Here is a 15,100-nt window from a genome sequence, read left to right on the forward strand (position 1 = left end):
TGAGCCTCTGGGCGGTGCTACCTCCTGTCAGGGGCGGTTGCACCTCTTGCCAGAGCTTGAAGACCGAGCTCAGGCGGTTGCACCTCCTGACTGAGGCGGTTGCATCGCTTGGCAGAGCTCGAAGACTGAGCTCAGGCGGTGCCACCTCCTGTCAAGGGAGGTTGCACCGCCCAGTCTCGCTCGGAGACTGAGCCCCAAGCGATGCCACCTCCTGGCTAGGGTGATTGCATCGCCAAGTCTCGCTCGGAGACTTAGCCTAGGCGGTGCTACCTCCTGGCTTGGGCGGTTGCACCTCCCGCCAGAAATCAGGGTCCGAATGGGTTGATCCATTCGGCCCAATTTGGGTTTTTCAGGGGCCCAATTGCCCCAAGATTAAGTTAATGGGATCACCTCCCATTTCCAACTTAATCAATGTGCTAACTATGATTTTTCCTAAGACATTTACTGCAACTTGCTCCAATGCGTCAATCGCTTCTTCCGGCGAGCTTTCGGCGAACTTTCGTCGATCATCCAATGAACCCTCGGTGATGCTCCTACGGACTTCCGGCAAACTCCTGGACTTGCGACGATTCACTTGGCAAGTTCCGACGAGCTTCTTTGGCAAGCTTATGGACTTCTCGGATTTGTTCCCGCAGAACCTCCGACGACTGTCCGAACTTCCGTCGAACTCTCGAACTCCCAACGTGATCATTGTCTTGACTCCGACGCAACTCCTGCTGCATGTCTTTCTTCCATCGTAGTTAATCCTACACACTTAAAACAAAACTTCGATCGAGACAATTAATCCTAAGCAATTAACCAAGTTGTCTGGCATGTCATTGGTCCCTCGACGCTTCGTCCGATTCTTCGGCGCATCATCCTCTCCTGCAGCCTATTGCCCAATCGGCCAGTTGACTCCTCAACTCCGATATCCTTGGCACAATACCCGCTCTTCTTAGCCCGATGCCCAAGTCCACGGCCCGAAGCCTTCTGTCGATACGTCGACCGATCCACCGGCCCGACGTCCAATCTTCTAACATGTTCCTCCGGCACAATATGATTTTCCTGCTTTAATTGTCTCATCCTGATCGAAGCATCCTGTATCACTCAAAATACAAATTAAATCATAAACATATATCAAATAGTTTCATCATCAAAATACGAGATTCAACAATCTCCCCCTTTTTGATGATGACAACTACTTGATGACGGAGTTAAACTTAACTCCCGGAGTTTAAACAAACTCCCCCTATCAATATGCCATATTGATAGAAACTCTTGGATTCAACAATCCAAGCAACATGTCATCATAAACTTATGCATAAACTTATGCATAACGTGTCATGTCATCAACATACTTCTCCCCCTTTGTCATCAACAAAAAGGAGAAGTACCACAATCAAGTGTTTGTGATATTGGTTCAACTTATTGCATGAAAAACATAATATCAAGTTTTATCATCATGCAGTTTTGAAGCCAGAAAATTTAGTAAATGTTACATCATGCTTAGAACATTCAAGCTATCAAGTTTTAGATATGCAAGTTTTACAGCATACAAGATAGCACTTTTAGAACATGCAAGCTAGCAATGTTACAACATTTTAGAACTTGCAAGCTAGCAATTTAGAGATGTTCAAGAAGGCAACTCTTGCTTCTTGAAATATGCAAGTTGCAAGCTAGCAAATTTTTACGATATGCAAGTTTTGCTTCTTGAGATAGGCAAGATAGCACTTTTGCAATTTTTGTTTGGCAAGCTTGTGATGTTCAAGATAACAAGCTCTTTCTTCTCTTTTGAGAAGTGTCATTTTTGCTTTCTTTGCAAAGTGCAAGCTAGCAAAATGCCAAACTAGCAAGAGATAATGTTTTACATGAGGCAAGCAAACAATTTGGCAAGTGTTACATTTGCATCTTCTCTTTAGAGGAGTGTAATTTTTGCTTTCATCTTGAATTGCATAAGCTAGCTAGTTTGCCTCTTTTCATGATGTCCATACTAGAAATTCTTGCTCCCCCTTTGTCATTGTCAAAAAGAAGGGAAGACCTTTTTTCAATTTTCAGATTATGACAAAGGTAAGTATCAATTTTATTTGTGCATCATTATATATTCAAATTAAAACATACACAATTTCAAAAGCCTTATTTTTCATGCACGATACCGAAAAATAAATCAATCATCATTAATGGGTACATCATACATGATACTCAAACATTAAAATTTTTAAGCATTTATCCACATGTTCGTCATGATACCAAACATTCATCATTTAAAGCATTCATGATACATATCATATGCAATATATCATGTACATCATTGTCATAAGTATTGCATGCATCATTTCAAATTCATGAATATTTCATCATTGCTTGCATCTTGCCAAATCATAAAATATACAATCATCATTAATGCATGATTCCTAATCATCATTTATTTTGCAACATGATGGTACCAAATTTGTCAAATTACATCCTACCATACATGATCGAAACTTCTTATTTGTATACATCAAAACAAATTAATGAATATTTCATGTATTCTTCTCATCACATAAGGAATATCAAGAAGAATTATTAGGTGATGAGATAAACATTTCATGAATACAAGGAATTGCATAAAAATCATATCATAAGTGTTTCATGTATTCATATTATCACATGAAGCATACAAGACAATAATGCAAAGAAATCTTGTTATATGATATCAAGGCTCATGATTCATTTGAAAAGATATAGTACAAAGAGCAACTTGAAACATTCTTATCAAGATCACATTTTAAAATATTCCAAGTATCAAGATATCAATATGACACTTCATTGAATTCTGAGAAATCAAAAGACAAGTTACATTTCATTTGAAGAACTCCTTTTGATAAATGTAGGGAGCATAATGAACGATCTTGATTTATAAAGAGCTTCATGTTATAATTATCAAGATCATTATTTTAATTATTTTTTTTAGCAAAGAATCACAAAAGTGCTTTATTTTTGCATAAGAAATCTCATTGTATTATGATTTATAAATTCTTTTTCTGCACATGAATCATAGGAGATATGTATGTGAAACAAATCTTTGCAAGCAACAACACTATCATTCATATTTCAAGATGGAATTTATAAGCAGGAATCATTTCATCAAATCTATTTCAGAAAAATATTTTTCATATAATAAGTGTATGAGAAAATCCGATTGTTAGGATACCAATTGTTAAGCGAATCCGAAAATGAAATTAACACTTTCATGCATTCGGACAAGATTTTGCTATAGATTTTCAAGTTCAATCATGAAGATAAAACATGCTCATGATCATAAAAATTTATGTATCCAAAACATATAATTTCCAACATGTTATTAAGGCATGTAATAGTGTAAAATCATCATGGCAATTAAGTGATTTGAACTTTGAATCAAGAAAGTCCGAAAAATAATCTTAACACGTTCATGCATTCGATCACATTTTTGCCATAGTTTTTCAAATATACTCATGAAAATAACACATGCTTATCATCAGCTTAAAATTTCATGCATAAAATTGTTAATCAAAATATTTAATTTCATCATTATGCATTTCTTCAAATCAAACATGATTTTTAATCAAAATCGAGAAATAACAATGGAAATCAACGTAATACACATTATTACTTTTTAACCATGATTTCATATTTTCAATCAAGATCATTTTATTTGTTTATAATAAAATATGCAATATTATCATTTTCAAAATTACTTAGCATGATCATAATTTTTTTTTTAACATGTAATTTTTAAGAAAATTAATTCTAAACTAAAAGAAAAAATACATCATGAAAGCATCAAGTAATTTCAAAATAAATTAGGGGGATTTTGATTACCTCATCATTGAAAGCGTAGTTTGCTACCTTGCCTTTCTTGATTTTCTCCTCGTCTTCGGAGGAGCTCGATTCATCCCACTTTGTTTTCTTCTTCTTTGGCCTCTTTCTTCGTTCAAGTTCATTGTCTATTTTAGATTTTTGTTTAATAAACTTATTAAGATTTAGTGTTCGAAGTTCAAGTTCATCAATGTCCTCATCACTTGAATCATCGCTCAAGTGGTATTCATTTGTCCGGAGTTCCAAATCCTTCCTATTCTTTGGAAGGTGATTTTGTCCATCATGTTCATCATGTGCATTGTGCGCCATTTCATATGTTATCAACGAACCAATTAGTTCTTCAAGTGGTAAGTTGTTTAGGTTTTTAGCTTCTTATATTGCAGTTACTTTTGAATCCCACTTCTTAGAAAGAGAACGCAAAATCTTGTTTACGAGTTCCAAATCCGAAAAACATTTTCCAAGAGCTCTTAAACTATTGACGACATCCGTGAAATGGGTGTACATGTCGCCTATAGTCTCGCTTGGTTACATTCGAAAAAGCTCAAAATCATGCAATAAAATATTAACTTTCGAGTCTTTGACTCTACTAGTTCCCTCGTGCGTGATTTCAAGTGTTCGCCAAATATCAAAAGCCGTTTCGCACATAGAAATCCGATTGAACTCATTTTTGTCCAAAGCGCAAAATAAGGCATTCATAGCCTTTGCGTTTAAAGAAAAATACTTCTTCTCCAAATCCGACCATTCGTTCATCAGTTTAGAGGGAAGTTGAAAATCATTTTCAATGATGTTCCATAAATCCAAATTCATAGAAATCAAGAAAACTCTCATTCGAGTTTTCCAAAAAGTGTAGTCCAATCCGTTAAACAACGGTGGACGAAAAACTGATAAGCCCTCTTGAAAGCCATGAAGAGCCATTTCTCTCGGGTGTAAATCCAAAATGAGAAATACCGGGCTCTGATATCAATTGTTAGGATTGAGAGCACTAAGAGGGGGGGGGGGAGTGAATTAGTGCAGCGGAAATCTTTCGACGATAAAAACAAAACTGTGATAAAACAATAAAAATGATTTCTGTGTGAAAGTCGATTCTAAGATTACTTTAACTTAAGATCAAGCAAGATGATGTTAAAGTCAATCTATGAAGGCATTTTGCAGCTATGATGAAAACCAGAATATAAGCGCAAACTGAAATACGACGTTCGTACGAAGAAACTGATTTACGTCTAAATGCTGATTCATAAATCACTTGATTAGGCGAGATGCAGTTTAAACAAGGGTATAAAGGTAGTTTGTAGTTATGGTAGAAATCAAAACGTAAACGCGATCTGAAATATGATGATCGTACGAAAAAGCAGATTTATGTATAAACGCTGATTAGAAAAGTGAAAGGTTTGAAACCCGATCGTATATGCGCAGAAAGCAGTAAGCTTCAGAGGAGGTTTGCAGTAAAGATAATATGCTCAAAGTAAATGCAAACCGAGATTTAGAGTGGTTCGGTCAATCTTGACCTACTCCACTTTTGGCTTCCTCCACCGACGAGGTCACCGACGTCAACTAGAGGCCTTCCTTCAATAGGCGAAGGCCAACTACCCTTTTACAGTTTCACTCCTTTTGACGGGCTTAGGAGACAACCCTTACAGAATTTTCTCTCCTCTCTTTACAACTCAGAACTTGGAAGAAAAGAAGGAGAAGAACTTTTGACATTTACAACAATTTTGAGCTCTAAGAATCACAGAAAAAGATCAAGATTTCGGTGTATGTCTGTGCTCTTTCAGTGCTGAATGGGTGGGGTATTTATAGGCCCCAACCCAGTTCAAATTTGGAGCTCAAAACTATCAATTCCCTGAATTCCGGGATCAGGCGGTTGCACCTCCTGACTGGAGCGGTTGCACCGCTTGGGAGAGCTCGAAGACTGAGCCTCTGGGCGGTGCTACCTCCTATCAGGGGCGGTTGCACCTCTTGCCAGAGCTTAAAGACCGAGCTCAGGCGATTGCACCTCCTGACTGAGGCGGTTGCACCGCCTGGCAGAGCTCGAAGACTGAGCTCAGGCAGTGCCACCTCCTGTCAGGGGAGGTTGCACCGCCCAGTCTTGCTCGGAGACTAAGCCCCAGGCGGTTCCACCTCCTGGCTGGGGCGGTTGCACCGCCTAGTCTCGGTTGGAGACTTAGCCTAGGCGGTGCTACCTCCTAGCTTGGGCGGTTGCACCTCCCGCCAGAAATCAGGGTCCAAATGGGTTGATCCATTCGGCCCAATTTGGGTTTTTCAGGGGCCCAATTGCCCCAAAATTTAGTTAATGGGATCACCTCCCATTTCCAACTTAATCAATGTGCTAACTACGTTTTTTCCTAAGACATTTACTGCAACTTGCTCCGGTGCGTCAATCGCTTCTTCCGGCGAGCTTCCGACGAACTTCCGTCGATCATCCGATGAACCCTCGGTGATGCTCCTGCGGACTTCCGGCAAACTCCTGGACTTGCAACGATTCACTTGGCGAGTTCCAACGAGCTTCTTTGGCAAGCTTATGGACTTCTCAGATTTGTTCCCACAGAACCTCCGACGACTGTTCGAACTTCCGTCGAACTCTCGAACTCCCAACGTGATCATTGTCTTGAATCTGGCGCAACTCCTGCTGCATGTCTTTCTTCCATTGTAGTTAATCCTGCACACATAAAATAAAACTTCGATCGAGACAATTAATCCTAAGGAATTAACCAAGTTATTCGGCATGTCATTGGTCCCTCGACGCTTCGTCCGATTCTTCGGCGTATCGTCCTCTCCTGCAGCCTATTGCCCAATCGGCCAATTGACTCCGCAACTCCGATATCCTTGGCACATTACCCGCTCTTCTTGGCCCGATGCCCGAGTCCACGGCCTGAAGCCTTCTGTCGATACGTCGACCGATACACCGGCCCGACGTCCAATCTTCTGACATGTTCCTCCAGCACAACATGATTTTCCTGCTTTAATTGTCTCATCCTGATCGATGCATCCTGCGTCACTCAAAACACAGTTTAAATCATAAACATATATCGAGTAGTTTCATCATCAAAATACGAGATTCAACACCAAGAATGTCTTATTTGAGTACTTCATTTTTTGATACCAAACTTATAGGTTTAGAAGTTTCAAACCAAGAATAAACAATCAGTGGGAATGACAACCAACCTTACGAAGGTAATTGAGTATTAATAAAGTATCATCTACTCTTACTATCATTAGAGGAATATTCCGTATGTTCTCACTTAGGCAGATCCCTAGCCAGGGTCACTCAGATTGAGAGAGGAGTTCTCTGGGAGAATCCGATAAGAGTGAGACTTAAATGGATTCCATATGAGCTTGACAACCCCATGCATGGTGTATGATCTCTAGGATATTAGATGAATAAGAGATTATAGATATATGGTAACTAAGAGTAGATAGTTCTAATATATTAGATCCTTCAATACCATTTGAGGATTATGACATAATGGTTTAATACATCTATAGCCAATGAGTTGAGTGAATTATTATTGTTAGGATCGAGAGCACTAAGAGGGGGGGGGTGAATTAGTGCAGCGGAAATTTTACAGCGATTAAAACCGAAAGCTGCGTTCGTTCGATAGAAACTATTATGATGCAAAAGCTGATTCACAGTTTGTATCTAAGTGCAGTTTGCGTCTAAGTGCAGATTGCGTCTAAGCGCAGTTTGCGTCTAAACACAGTTTGCGTCTAAGCGCAGTTTGCGTCTAAACACAGTTTGCGTCTAAGCGCAGTTTACGTCTAAACGCAGTTTGCGTCTAAACGCAGTTTGCGTCTTAGCGCAGTTTACGTCTAAACGCAGTTTGCGTCTAAACGCAGTTTGCGTCTAAACGCAGATGACAGTTTGCAGTTCTAAATGAAATCAAGACGTAAACGTAAACTGCACAGAACCTTGTTTGTAAAAGCGCAGAAGACAGTTTGCAGTTGTAAATGAAATCAAAAGACGTAAACGTAAACTGAACAGAACCTTGTTCGTAAAAAAGCGCAGAAGAAAGTTTACAGTTGTAAGTGAAATCAAGACGTAAACGTAAACTGCACATAACTCATTTGTAAAAGCGCAGAGAGACAGTTTGCAGTTTGTAGATGGAATCAAGACGTAAACGTAAACTGCACAGAATTCGTTCGTAAAAGCGCAAAGAGCAGTTTGCAGTTTGTAAATGGAATTAAGACGTGAACGTAAACTGCACAGAACTCGTTCGTAAAAGCGCAGAGAGCAGTAGCTATGTAGGAGGTTTGCAGTAATGATAAAGTGCTCAAAATAAACGCAAACCAGAGATTTAGAGTGGTTCGGTCAATCTTGACCTACTCCACTTTTGGCTTCCTCCACCGATGAGGTTACCGACGTCAACTAGAGGCCTTCCTTCAATAGGCGAAGGCCAACTACCCTCTTACAGATTCACTCCTTTTGACGGGCTTAGGAGACAACCCTTACAGATGTTTTCTCTCCTCTCTTCACAACTCAAACTCGAAGAACAGAAGGAGGAGGAAAACTAGCAGTTTTGAGCTCTAAGAACCACTGAAAAGATCAAGATTTCGGGTAAGTTCTTGCTGTCTCAGTGCTGAATGGGTGGGGTATTTATAGGCCCCAACCCAATTCAAATTTGGAGCTCAAAACGATCAAATCCCGGAATTCCGGGATCAGGCGGTTGCACCTCCTGATTGGAGAGGTTGCACCGCCTGGCAGAGCTCGAAGACTGAGCCCAGGCGGTGCCACCTCTTGACTGAGGCGGTTGCACCTCTCTGCCAGAGCTCGAAGACCGAGCTCAGGCGGTGCCACCTCTCTGTCAGGGAGGTTGCACCGCCCAGTCTTGCTCGAAGACTGAGCTCAGGCGGTGCCACCTCCTGGCTGGGGAGGTTGCACCGCCCAGTCTCGCTGGGAGGCTTAACCCAGGCGGTGCCACCTCCTGGCTGGGGCGGTGCCACCTCTTTCACTATTTCAGCTCACTTGGTTTGGCTCCAAACTTGGCCCAAACCAGTCCGAACTTGGGCCTAATTGGCCCCTACTTGGGTTATAGGATTAACACCTAATCCTAACCCTAATTAACATGCTAACTATGATTTTAAAGATATTTTCTAAGCTATTACAAAGTCCGCAAGTCAAGACTTCTTCTGGCGAGCTTCCGGCAAACTTCCGGCGGTCTTCCGATGAACTCTCGGAAACCATTCTGCGGACTCCCGGCAAGCTCCTAGACTTCACGATTTGATCTTAGCGAGTTCCAACGAGCTTCTTCAGCAAGCTCCGATCTTTCTCGGCGAGCTCCGCGAACTTCCAACGAACCTTCCGGCGAGCTTCCGAAAATCCTTCGGCAAGCTCCCAACTCATTCTCGGCTAGTTCCGGTAGCATTCCCGATGAACCTTCAGACTTCCGTCGAACTCTCGAACTTGCAACAAATCCTTCGCGCTTGACTCCGACACTTTGTTTCGCTTTATGTCTTCATCGTTATCATAGTTAATCCTGCACAATTAAAGCAAAACTTCGATCGAGACAATTAATCCTAAGCAATTAACCAAGTTGTCCGGCATGTCATTGGTCCCTCGACGCTTCGTCCGATTCTTCGGCGCATCGTCCTTTCCTGCAGCCTATTGCCCAATCGGCCAGTTGACTCCGCAACTCCGATATCCTTGGCACAATACCCGCTCTTCTTGGCCCGATGCCCGAGTCCACGGCCCGAAGCCTTCTGTCGATACGTCGACCGATCCACCGGCCCGACGTCCAATCTTCTGACATGTTCCTCCAGCACAACATGATGTTCCTGCTTTAATTGTTTCATCTTAATCGAAGCACCCTGCGTCACTCAAAACGCAGATTAAATCATAAACATATATCAAGTAGTTTCATCATCAAAATACGAGATTCAACAATCTCCCCCTTTTTGATGATGACAACCACTTGATGACGGAGTTAAACTTAACTCCCGGAGTTTAAACAAACTCCCCCTATCAATATGCCATCTTGATAGAACCTTGAATTCAAACTGAATTCAAGTCATTGCAATATTCATCATGAATACTTGCAACACGTCAACATGAACATATGCATAAACTTATGCATCACATGTCATGTCATCAACATACTTTCATCAACATACTTCTCCCCCTTTGTCATCAACAAAAAGGAGAAGTATCACAATCAAGTGTTTGTGATATTGGTTCAACTCATTGTATGAAAAACATAATATCAAGTTTTATTATTATGCAATTTTGCTAGGACATATAGCAAGTGTTGAATCATGCTTAGAATATTCAAGCTATCAAGTTTTAGATATGCAAGTTTTACAGCATACAAGATAGCACTTTTAGAACATGCAAGCTAGCAGTTTTGAGATGTTCAAGAAAGCAACTCTTGCTTCTTGAGATATGCAAATTTGTCAAGTTTTGCTAGATGTGCAAGTTAGCATTTTTGCCTCTTGAGATAGGCAAGATAGCACATATGCTTCTTTTGAGATAGCAACTTTTCGCTTCTCTTTAGACTACAAGCTAGCAATTTTTACGATATACAAGTTTCGCAATATACAGGCTAGCAAAAACTTCGAAAGCAAATGCAAGATAACTTCCTTGTGTAGGCTCATGATTATTGCTTCCTATTGTAATGTGCAGGTTGCAAGTCTTGCTTCTTGAGATATTCAAGATAGTGATTTTCAAGAAGACAATTTTTGCTTCTTGAAATAAGCAAGTTAGTAATCAAGTTTTTGCATCTTCTTGACTTGTGCAAGCTAGCTATCTCCCCCTTTGTCATTGTCAAAAAGAAAGGAAGAATACAGTTTTGTAGTTCTTTTTCCTTTTACAACGATTTCAAAATCATGACAAAGGATGAATAATCAAGTTATGAATGTCAAGACAATTTTTCATCATGAATATTTTATCATTGCATGCATCGTTATCATAGGTTGAAGTATTACATGCATAATTTCATATCACCATTCATAATTACATTAATGTTTCAATATAGCAATTTCTTCTCAAAGTGTGTAACTTAGCACTCATAGCATTTTAAATCATGATTTATATCATATGCAACACATCACATCATAATTAGAAAGCACAAGTATTGCATGCATAATTGCACATCATAAATGTTTCATATCATGATGGTATCAATTTTGTCAAATTATATCCTACCATGCATGATCAAAACTTCTCCCCATTTTATCATTGAAAACAAGAAGAAAGTAGGGGGTAGAGCATAAAAGTGTTAAATATTTTAATCATTTCAAGGCATCATAGATCAAGTTATGATTCGTGATTCATCATAAAGCAAGTTAGTTTTCAATCATCACATAAGGCATTTAAGGAATTTTTGAAACATAGGAGAATGATTAATTTAAGCATACAATGTTTCAATCCAATTCAAGTCATGAATATCAATGCTTTCATATTGTGAGTATCAATTCATGAATACCACAGGATATTATTTGTGACTTCAATTTTGCAAGATCAAGATTATGATTTAGATAAAACTTATTCAAATCAAATCATTAACTTGAAATTCATAATCAAGTCATTAAAATTAATTTCGAGATTCACAAAATATCATGAAATCATTAATCTCGATCAGATGGGAAAAGTATTTTTTAAGAGATTCTTTTTCATCTAATCATGCCTTAGTTTTTATATGCCAAATTAAGATAAGCATGAAGGTTCAAGACAAAAGGCAAAGAAATCTTGTTATTTCTATATTATGAAATATATGATATCAAGGCTCATGATTCATTTGAAAAGATATAGTACAAAGAGCAACTTGAAACATTATTATCAAGATCACATTTTAAAATATTCCAAGTTTTAAGATATTAATATGACACTTCATTGAATTCTAAGAAATCAAAAGACAAGTTGCATTTCATTTGAAGAACTCCTTTTTGATAAGCATAATGAACGATCTTGATTTATAACGAGCTTCATGTTATAATTATCAAGATCATGATTTTAATAATTATTCTCTTTAGCAATGAATCACAAAAGCACTTTATTTTTGCATAAGAAATCTCATTGTATTATGATTTATAAATTCCTTTTTTCTGCACATGAATCATAGGAGATATGTATGTGAAACAAATCTTTGCAAGCAAAAATACTATCATTCATATTTCAAGATGGAATTTATAAGCAGGGATCATTTCATCAAATCTATTTTAGAAAATTATTTTTCATAAGTGTATGAGTAAATCCGATTGTTAGGATACTACTTATTAAGTGAATCCGAAAATGAAATTAACACTTTCATATATTCAGACATGATTTTTGCTATAGATTTTGAATTTAAATCATGAAGATCAAACAAGCTCATGATCATGAATAACTTAAAATCTCAAGCATAAAATTGTTAATCATTGTATCATAACCATTTAATATTATTATGCATTACTTTAAAACAAACGTGATTTCATTCAACAATGTTAATCAAACATGATACACATTATTACTTCTTAACCATGATTTCATATTTTCAATCAAAATAATTTTGTTTGTTTATCATAAAATATGCAATATTATCATTTTCGAAATTACTAGCATGATCATAATTTTATAATTTTTTTTTAACATGTAATTTTCAAGAAAATTAATTCTAAACTAAAAAAGAAAACTACATCATGAAAGCATCAAGTAATTTCAAAATAAACCAAAGGCATTACCTCAACATTGTAGGCTGTTAAGGCGTAGTTTACCGCCTCGCTTTTGTTGATTTTTTCTTCGTCTTCGGAGGAGCTCGATTCATCCCAATTTTTGTTCTTCTTCTTGCGTTTAAAGCAAGTAGTTCCATTCTTTTTGCTTTTTAATTTTCGTTTCATTTGTAGTTTAAGTTCACCATCACTTGAGCTTATGCTCGAGTGGTCTTCAAATGTTCTATGTCCCAAATCCTTCCTGTTCTTTGGAAGGTTGTTTTGTTCATCATTGTCCTCATCACTTGAGTCATCGCTCAAGTGGCATTTATTTGTCCAGAGTTCCAAATCCTTCCTGTTCTTTGGAAGGTGATTGTGTTCAACATGTTCATCATGTGCATTGTGCACCATTTCATATGTCATCAATGAACCAATTAGTTCTTCAAGTGGTAAGTTGTTTAGGTTTTTAGCTTCTTGAATAGCAGTTACTTTTGAATCCCAAGTTTTAGAAAGTGAGCGCAAAACTTTGTTAACGAGTTCAAAATCCGAAAAGCTTTTACCAAGTGATTTTAAACCATTGACGACATCCGTAAAACGGGTGTACATGTCAACAACGGTTTCGCTAGGTTTCATATGAAAAAGCTCGAAATAATGTAGTAAAATATTAACTTTCGAGTCTTTGACTCTACTAGTTCCCTCGTGCATGATTTCAAGAGTGCGCCAAATATCGAAAGCCGTTTCGCACAAAGAAACCCGATTGAACTCATTTTTGTCCAAAGCGCAAAATAAGGCATTCATAGCCTTTGCGTTTAAAGAAAAATACTTCTTCTCTAAATCCGACCATTCGTTCATCGGTTTAGAGGGAAGTTGAAAACTGTTTTCAACGATATTCCATAAATCCATATTTAGAGAAATCAAGAAAACTCTCATTCGAGTTTTCCAATAAGTGTAGTCCAATCCGTTAAAGAACGGTGGACGAAAGACCGAAAAGCCCTCTTGAAGAGCCATTTCTCTCGGGTGTAAATCCGAAATGAGAAATACCCCGCTCTGATACCAATTGTTAGGATCGAGAGCACTAAGAGGGGGGGGTGAATTAGTGCAGCGGAAATTTTACAGCGATTAAAACCGAAAGCTGCGTTCGTTCGATAGAAACTATTATGATGCAAAAGCTAATTCACAGTTTGTATCTAAGTGCAGTTTGCGTCTAAGCGCAGATTGCGTCTAAGCACAATTTGCGTCTAAACACAGTTTGCGTCTAAGCACAGTTTGTGTCTAAACACAGTTTGCGTCTAAGCGCAGTTTATGTCTAAACGCAGTTTACGTCTAAACGCAATTTGCGTCTAAACGCAGTTTGCATCTAAGCACAGTTTACGTCTAAACGCAGTTTGCGTCTAAACGCAGTTTGCGTCTAAACGCAGATGACAGTTTGCAGTTCTAAATGAAATCAAGACGTAAACGTAAACTGCACAGAACCTTGTTCGTAAAAGCGCAGAAGACAGTTTGCAGTTGTAAATGAAATCAAAAGACGTAAACGTAAACTACACAGAACCTTGTTCGTAAAAAAGCGCAGAAGACAGTTTACAGTTGTAAGTGAAATCAAGACGTAAACGTAAACTGCACAGAACTCATTTGTAAAAGCACAGAGAGACAGTTTGTAGTTTGTAGATGGAATCAAGACGTAAACGTAAACTGCACAGAATTCGTTCGTAAAAGCGCAAAGAGCAGTTTGCAGTTTGTAAATGGAATTAAGACGTGAACGTAAACTGCACAGAACTCGTTCGTAAAAGCGCAGAGAGCAGTAGCTATGTAGGAGGTTTGCAGTAATGATAAAGTGCTCAAAATAAACGCAAACCAGAGATTTAGAGTGGTTCGGTCAGTCTTGACCTACTCCACTTTTGGCTTCCTCCACCGATGAGGTTACCGACGTCAACTAGAGGCCTTCCTTCAATAGGCGAAGGCCAACTACCCTCTTACAGATTCACTCCTTTTGACGGGCTTCGGAGACAACCCTTACAAATGTTTTCTCTCCTCTCTTCACAACTCAAACTTGAAGAACAGAAGGAGGAGGAAAACTAGCAGTTTTGAGCTCTAAGAACCACTGAAAAGATCAAGATTTCGGGTAAGTTCTTGCTGTCTCAGTGCTGAATGGGTGGGGTATTTATAGGCCCCAACCCAATTCAAATTTGGAGCTCAAAACGATCAAATCCCGGAATTTCGGGATCAGGCGGTTGCACCTCCTGACTGGAGAGGTTGCACCGCCTGGCAGAGCTCGAAGACTGAGCCCAGGCGGTGCCACCTCTTGACTGAGGCGGTTGCACCTCTCTGCCAGAGCTCGAAGACCGAGCTCAGGCGGTGCCACCTCTCTGTCAGGGAGGTTGCACCGCCCAGTCTTGCTCGAAGACTGAGCTCAGGCGGTGCCACCTCCTGGCTGGGGAGGTTGCACCGCCCAGTCTCGCTGGGAGGCTTAGCCCAGGCGGTGCCACCTCCTGGCTGGGGCGGTGCCACCTCTTTCACTATTTCAGCTCACTTGGTTTGGCTCCAAACTTGGCCCAAACCAGTCCGAACTTGGGCCTAATTGGCCCCTACTTGGGTTATAGGATTAACACCTAATCCTAACCCTAATTAATGTGCTAACTATGATTTTAAAGACATTTTCTAAGCTATT

Source organism: Musa acuminata, unplaced genomic scaffold, assembly GCF_036884655.1.
Source record: "Musa acuminata AAA Group cultivar baxijiao unplaced genomic scaffold, Cavendish_Baxijiao_AAA HiC_scaffold_1138, whole genome shotgun sequence".
NCBI lineage: Eukaryota > Viridiplantae > Streptophyta > Magnoliopsida > Zingiberales > Musaceae > Musa > Musa acuminata.